General features: G+C 58.9%; 2 non-coding genes across 2 annotated transcripts; both read right to left on the bottom strand.

The window, feature by feature from the left end:
• Positions 1-3504: 3504 nt before the first annotated feature.
• Positions 3505-3657, bottom strand: LOC142790797 (5.8S ribosomal RNA). The gene has a single exon (XR_012889776.1). It is a non-coding gene; the product is annotated as a 5.8S ribosomal RNA (ribosomal RNA).
• A 1719-nt stretch (positions 3658-5376) lies between these two features.
• On the bottom strand, positions 5377-7191 carry LOC142790741 (small subunit ribosomal RNA). Its single transcript, XR_012889732.1, has one exon. It is a non-coding gene; the product is annotated as a small subunit ribosomal RNA (ribosomal RNA).
• Positions 7192-8160: the final 969 nt, after the last annotated feature.

The raw sequence follows: 8160 nt of genomic DNA, 5'->3' as shown, positions 1-8160 counted from the left end.
AATCCTTTTCCCAAGGTTACGGATCCGTTTTGCCGACTTCCCTTACCTACATTGGTCTATCGACTAGAGGCTGTTCACCTTGGAGACCTGCTGCGGATGTGGGTACGGTCCGGCACGAAAATCACACTCCCTCACTCGGATTTTCAAGGGCCGACAGGAGCGCACCGGACAGCGCAAGAGCCGCACTGCTCTACGGAGCCACCGTCCCTATCTCGGGGTGAACCCATTCCAGGGACTCGATCTCCTTACAGAGAAAAGAAAACTCTTCCCGGGGCTCCCATCGGCGTCTCCGAGCTGGTTTGCGTTGCCGCACTGGGCTCCGAAGAGCCGATCTCCGTAGCCGGGTTCGGGACTGTTAACCCGATTCCCTTTTGGTTGCAGCGGGGCGTCTCCGTATCACAGACTGAGCTGCACAAACGCGCCCGCTTCTGAAAGGATTTCTCCTTTCCCTAAGGACCGACTGACCCATGTTCAACTGCTGTTCACATGGAACCCTTCTCCACTTCAGTCCTCAAGGTTCTCACTTGAGTATTTGCTACTACCACCAAGATCTGCACCAGCGGCGGCTCCAGGCGGGCTCACGCCCGACACCTTCAACGCACACCGCTGCGGCCCTCCTACTCGTCGCGGCTTAGCACCCCCACATTTCGTGCTTTTCTGCCAGCGACGGCCGGGGATAGGCGCGACGCTAGAGCGCCATCCATTTTCGGGGCTAGTTGCTTCGGCAGGTGAGTTGTTACACACTCCTTAGCGGATTCCGACTTCCATGGCCACCGTCCTGCTGTCTTAAGCAACCAACACCCTTCATGGGTTCTCATGAGCGTCCCGACTCGGGCGCCTTACCCCGGCGTTTGGTTCATCCCACAGCGCCAGTTCTGCTTACCAAAAGTGGCCCACTTGGCACTCTCATCGCAGCGGGAGGCCTCAACCCAGAAGGCCTCCCGTACACCCATTGAAAGTTTGAGAATAGGTTGAGGACGTTTCGACCCCAATGCCTCTAATCATTCGCTTTACCAGGTGTGACTGCTCTCCCATCGAGCGCCAGCTATCCTGAGGGAAACTTCGGAGGGAACCAGCTACTAGATGGTTCGATTGGTCTTTCGCCCCTATACCCGGATCGGACGATCGATTTGCACGTCAGAATCGCTTCGGACCTCCACCAGAGTTTCCTCTGGCCTCGTCCTGCCCGGGCATAGTTCACCATCTTTCGGGTGCCAACGTGTGCGCTCTCGCTCCGCCCCGGCGACGTGTGAGCGCCTGGGACGGGCCGTTGCTGCGCCCTTTATCGGACCCCTGTGCGGTCCGGGATCGCAACGCAGCCCACTAGGGGCCTTCACGTTTCATTGCGCCATTGGGTTTCGGGAGACCCATTGACTCGCGCACATGTTAGACTCCTTGGTCCGTGTTTCAAGACGGGTCGGGTGGGTTACCGACCTACTCGCCGCAAACCACGATAGCGCCTCCGCGGGAGAATAGCCCCGCTCGCAGAGGCTTCTCGCCGGCCAACCCGCCGCCGCGGGACCAACCCGGACAGCAGGAGACGACAAGCTTGCCCAGCGGGTTCTCCGCTCCGTTTCCGGAGGGCGTCATCGTTCGGGCCTCCCGACAACCGGGAGAAGCCCATGGGGCCTGGACGGGGTGACGAACTTTTCGTGCACGGCGTGGTATAACTCCCGCGTGCCGTCTCCGAAGAGACGGGCAGGTCACCTCCACTGCCGGACTCAAAGTCGTGCTTGTTCCCTTTGACCCGCGTCCGTCGCGGCGTCCTACCGGCGGTGGGAAGTGCGCACCCCGGAGACCGCGTCTGCGTGCCAGCAGCCGGAACAGTCCCCCGAAGGGGACCGTTTACCTGACGCCGCCGGCTCCGCGATCGTCCGGAGACTGAATCCCACCGCTTTCGAGCTTCGAGGGCCCACCCGTTTTACTCTAAGCGGTTTCACGTACTCTTGAACTCTCTCTTCAAAGTTCTTTTCAACTTTCCCTCACGGTACTTGTGAACTATCGGTCTCTCGGTCGTATTTAGCCTTAGATGGAGTTTACCACCCACTTAGGGCTGCACTCTCAAGCAACCCGACTCACGGGAGGCTCCATCCCGGGCGCGCAACGGCGGAGACGGGCCTGGCACCCACTCTGGGACAAGCCCCTGTCAGGGGGACTTGCACCGTCGCAAACACCCGAGAACGTCGCCTCCCATACACCACATTTCCCGACCGCCTGCAAGGACGGGGGATTCGGTGCTGGGCTCGGTCCCGTTTCGCTCGCAGCTACTCGGGGAATCCCTGTTGGTTTCTTTTCCTCCGCTTAGTGATATGCTTAAATTCAGCGGGTTGTCTCGCCTGATCTGAGGTCGACAGCGGATACATTCGCTTCCATCAACTTCCTGCACGACCGCGTGCGCTCGCCCTACCAAGTGCGCCCGCAACCCTGTACAGGGCCACTTCTTCACAAGGCTGGCAATCGGCTTCCCCGCTGCACGCGTGCGGTGCACAACCGGTGTGACGTGGAAGTGACGGGACACGTTCGTAAACCCATCGCGAACCGAGTACGACGCCCTACCAAGTGCGCCCGCAACCCTGTACAGGGTCACATCTTCACAAGGCTGGCAAGCGGCATTCCGCTGCGCGCGTGCGTCGTCCGAGCAGTTGCGTGATAAACGACCGTGTCGAAAGCCCAAACACCGCCGAGGCCAGTCGCCGCCGCCGCAAGGGCAGCCACGCAGCCTGGCGAGAGGCATCGTCTCGTGTAGCGTCGCCCCCGCCCCAACTGGAGTGGCCCAGTTTTTTGAACGGGACGGGAACTGCGAAGCACTTAGACCGACGGCGGACTACGACGAGAACGCCTTAAGCTTCGCCAACGTTTCGCCAACTCGTGCGGGAGACTTTTTCCGCTTCGCGGCAAGTCGTCGCGCCGTGCTCTCCGCATCAACCGCGTACGCAGCGAACCGCAAACGTCGGGCGCAGCCTCCTCACCTCCCTGCGCTTTGCGCGCGAACGTTCCCTGTTCGCGCGGCAAAGCCTGGAGGAGGCACGGCCCCGCAGCGTGTTCGAGCGCCCGGTCTACGGGACACCCTGCTTACTTCGAGGGCAACAAGCGCAACGCAAGGCTGCGATCTCGCGCACTTTGCGCACGGCTGGAGAAGCTTTGCTGGCCGGCTTTCGCTCCTCGTGTTTACCGTGCGTTAAAGTTGCGCGTCCGTGGCTCTCGCAGCTCTTGCGCGCCCGGTCGCAGAGAGGAGTACGCAACCTCGACCGCACTTTCCCTGCAGGCTTCCTTCCGACTCGAAGTCCTGCGGCGGTCTCAACGAGGTGCCACATCCTCAATGCAGTCGGTCGCCCCCGTTTCGGTTGGGCTCTGGCACGACGGTCGCCACCGTCTCGCCCTTGAGTGGCCGCTGTTGGCGCTCGCTGTGAGGTGTTCAGCGTGCTGTCCGTGTTGCCGACGCGGTCAAAACGAGTCGACGGCTCACGTTCCCTTGTGCGCCGAAGGCTCTCTTGATATGTGATCCGACCCTCAGACAGACGAAGCCAAGGGAAGACCCAAGGCCGCAATGTGCGTTCAAAGAATCAGTGCTCAGTGTGTCCTGCAATTCACACCAAGTCTCGCAGCTGGCTGCGTTCTTCATCGACCCGAGAACCGAGTGATCCACCGCTTAGAGTCGTGAAAAAGTGTTTGTTCAATTCCGTACAGTCAAAACCAAACGTTTCTGGCACTCGGCCAAACAGTGGCCAAGAAGGGCGCTTTTCAGCGCACGCTTGGACTCCAAAACTCTGCCGCGCCTTTTTCGGCTGCCGCAAATCGAGCAAACGGTGTGTTTCGGACGGCGTTTCGCTTTCGCTACGTGCGAGTGCTTTCGTGGTCCACCCCTCTATAAATACTCGGGAGGCGTCGAAGCCGGTTCTCCAAGCCGGACCCGTAGGTATCGTTGTGTGCTCGCTCTCATTGGCCCGCCTAACCAGAAAATGCCTGCGGTACACCCATTTGGATAAGAGTGCACGCAGATGCGGGCCTCGACGGCTACACATTTCCTCGGGCGGCCGCCTCCCGGCCTCCGTGGAGCGCGGGATGCACGGTCCCATCGACAAGCCTCTCCCGTTTTTACCGTGGCGTCGCGGTTCACCACGGCAGGCGGGTCGGTCTCCTCCGCATAAAAAGGGGGACCCCCGCTTTTTGTTCCACGAAATCGCACAAGCTTTTTTCGCATCCACGGTTTGCCACCGCACACCAAAATGCCGATCCGGCTGCCTACTTTAGCCAACAGGTGGAGCCAGGCGCGCCGTACTTGCGCGGCACTTCCCACGTCCACCGAAGTCGGTGCCAAGGACCACTTTCGGCGCCGGAGCCGCGTACGAGCCTACTCGAGGCGGAAGAACGAAGCCAGCAAGGGCCTGGCCGCAAGTGCGTTCAATTGTCGGGACGTCCAAGTCCCTCGTTCTTCCGTGCTTCCTCTTTCGGCAAGTCGTTGCGGCACCTTCCCAAAGCGCGCAGACCCGCTAATCGCGACGAGCGCGACGTGGCCGTGCCGCCTTTCCCTCGGCAGCAAGCAAAACGCCTGGCAACGTCGACGCTCCCCTAACCGCGATCTCGCACCGTGTTTCGTGTGGCGAATTCAAAAGCCGGCCGGCGCTGCTGCAACCATTACGGTCGGTACGCATACGCCGCGGAGGGCGGGACGGTCATCGGAGCGTGCGGTTCCTCCATCGAGTACTGCGCACCTCGGCCGTCGCATCGCCGTGCCATGACCGGCCGCGCGTCAACGCGAACCGGTGCCAGCGAGATCCCTCGCCTGCAAGAACCGACCGGCAGCCTCCGTCACCCGAGGACGCGGAGGCGCTTGCCGCGGACGGCGGGACGGTATGCACTGGTGCACAGCGGACCCGTCACATCGCCAGTTCCTTGACCGACCGCCGACGCTTGTGCCGTTCCTCTCGTACTTGGCAGTCGCCGCGCGATTGTCGGGTCTCGTTCTTGCACGCTCGAACGGTCGGGAGGGCACTCGGCTGGCGTTTCGGGAACGCGCAGCCTCGCCTTCTACCGACGTAACCACGACTCGCCGTTCGCGCTCCGCCGCTCCTGTTTACAGTACTAGGCGGTCCCGCAGCGGTCGGGTCGCGCATTTCGAGCGCTTCGAGCCACGGTGCAGTGGCGGGTCGAAAGCCGACCTATGAGTGCGTTGCGCCGTTTGTACCCGCGTCCGCCACCTGGCCGACCGTCCAAGGTCGCGGTGTTGGCGTCCGCTGGGCGCAACAATTTGTCACGGGGTGCCGCTCCACATTCAGGCAGCCCCGTGGGGAAAAGCCGACCCCGCGTCCAAACGGGGTCAGCGGCAGAAAGTGTCGGGCGCAGACGCAGCTGAGGCGCTCACCCTTCACAATCCGTTAATGATCCTTCCGCAGGTTCACCTACGGAAACCTTGTTACGACTTTTACTTCCTCTAAATGATCAAGTTTGGTCATCTTTCCAACAGACCGGCGCAACCGAAAGGCCGCGCCGGACATCGGTCCGAAGACCTCACTAAATCATTCAATCGGTAGTAGCGACGGGCGGTGTGTACAAAGGGCAGGGACGTAATCAACGCGAGCTTATGACTCGCGCTTACTGGGAATTCCTCGTTCAAGGGGAACAATTGCAAGCCCCTATCCCAATCACGAAAGAAGTTCCACGGGTTACCCAGTCTTTTCAGACAGGGATAAAGACACGCTGCTTCCTTCAGTGTAGCGCGCGTGCGGCCCCGGACATCTAAGGGCATCACAGACCTGTTATTGCTCTGTTTCGTGCGGCTAGGAGCCGCTTGTCCCTCTAAGAAGGTTGTAAGGTGCTGGGAACCCCGCACCTATTTAATAGGCTAGAGTCTCGTTCGTTATCGGAATTAACCAGACAAATCGCTCCACCAACTAAGAACGGCCATGCACCACCATCCACCGAATCAAGAAAGAGCTCTCAATCTGTCAATCCTCCCAGTGTCCGGGCCGGGTAAGTTTTCCCGTGTTGAGTCAAATTAAGCCGCAGGCTCCACTCCTGGTGGTGCCCTTCCGTCAATTCCTTTAAGTTTCAGCTTTGCAACCATACTTCCCCCGGAACCCAAATACTTTGGTTTCCCGGAAGCTGCCCGCCGAGTCATTTGAGTAACTCAGGCGGATCGCTGGTTGGCATCGTTTATGGTCAGAACTAGGGCGGTATCTGATCGCCTTCGAACCTCTGACTTTCGTTCTTGATCAATGAAAACATTCTTGGCAAATGCTTTCGCAGTAGTTCGTCTTGCGACGGTCCAAGAATTTCACCTCTAGCGCCGCAATACGAATGCCCCCGTCCGTCCCTCTTAATCATTACCTCGTATTCCAAAAACCAACAGAACAGAAACGAGGTCTTGTTCTATTATTCCATGCAAGTTTATTCAGGCGACTCGCCTGCGTTGAGCACTCTAATTTTTTCAAAGTAAAAGCACCGGCCATCTCGAGGCACACAATGAAGTGCACCAAGAAAGAACCGGCATGATGTTCAGTCCGAGCCGTCGCATCGGGTAGATGCACTACTCGTCTGGAACTGAGATCCAACTACGAGCTTTTTAACCGCAGCAGCTTTAGTATACGCTATTGGAGCTGGAATTACCGCGGCTGCTGGCACCAGACTTGCCCTTCAATTGATCCTCGTTAAAGGATTTAGAGTGTACTCATTTCAATTACGGGGCCTCAAAAGAGTCCCGTATTGTTATTTTTCGTCACTACCTCCCCGTGCCGGGAGTGGGTAATTTGCGCGCCTGCTGCCTTCCTTGGATGTGGTAGCCGTTTCTCAGGCTCCCTCTCCGGAATCGAACCCTGATTCTCCGTTACCCGTAACAACCATGGTAAGCAAGTAACCTACCATCGAAAGTTGATAAGGCAGACACTTGAAAGAAACGTCGCCGGCTCGTGGCCATGCGATCAGCACAAAGTTATCCAGAGTCACCACACAATACGGGCCGAAACCCGATCGATCTTGGTCTAATAAAAGCACCCGTTACCCAAAGGGCTCCAGGCTCACTGCATGTATTAGCTCTAGAATTGCCACAGTTATCCAAGTAGGAAGAAACGATCTAAGGAACCATAACTGATTTAATGAGCCATTCGCGGTTTCGCCTTATTTCGGCATGTACTTAGACATGCATGGCTTAATCTTTGAGACAAGCATATGATTACTGGCAGGATCAACCAGGTAATCGTTCGACTGCGCGTCCGTCCTCGCCTTCGGCGGGCCGGACGCAGTCTGTGTGCGGCGGAGGCCACCTTCAGGCGCCCCAACACGCTTATTTTGCACTCCGAGATGACGGCGTTCGAGCTCGCTACGGCACAACCTTCCCGAAAGACGAGTGGGAGCCGTGCGGCAAGAAGCACGTTCATGCTCGCTCTTTTTCGTTGCATCGACTCGGTCGCGCCGTGCGGGTTGCCCAAGCCCGCTGCACTGTCGGTGGACCGGCCGGAACTAGCAACGGAGCCGAGACTGCAAAGCCGCCAGACGACGGGTCACGCCCGCGTCTTCGGCGCTTTCGCATCTGAATCGCCCGAGGACGACACGGAACACACCTCGATATCGTGGTAAAACGGCACCGTCCGACAACCAGCCCCTAACGCATCAAGCGGATGAGGCTGCAGACGACTGCCGTGGATTCCCCTGGAGCAGACCCGAGGACACGCTTGACGAGGCCGAAGCCCGCCGCATATCAGACACCCGGTCGCTTTCGCGTACGCCGCTCACGAGAACCCCCACATAATAGCAGCGATAAGTACCCAGACCTCCTTGGGCACTAATACGAGCGTACTCGAGAAAATTTCACCGCGGGTGTGCCCCGAAACGTGTGGCACGTTGAGCGTGCCACAAGTCTACGTCGCTCTCAAACCCGCCGAGGTCGTAGAATTTGCGACCCTACTCACGAAATTCCCACCGAGGATACGGCCGCAAACGTACCGCACCTTGGGTAGGCCACGAGTTTGTGCAACACTACGCTGACGGCACAGCACCGAGGTCGTGCGCGCACGCACGGGAAAATTCCGCCGCGGTTTCTGCCGAAAACGTGAGGCACCACGACTCTCCGCAAGTTCGCGTCGACTGCGAAAGACCGAAGTCGTGAACGACGTGTCCGCTACTCGCCGCCGACACGCTGGACACCAAACGTACAACGACTCGACG

This window comes from Rhipicephalus microplus, unplaced genomic scaffold, assembly GCF_043290135.1.
Source record: "Rhipicephalus microplus isolate Deutch F79 unplaced genomic scaffold, USDA_Rmic scaffold_124, whole genome shotgun sequence".
Taxonomy (NCBI): Eukaryota; Metazoa; Arthropoda; class Arachnida; order Ixodida; family Ixodidae; genus Rhipicephalus; species Rhipicephalus microplus.
This window is presented reverse-complemented; position numbering and strand designations above follow the sequence as displayed.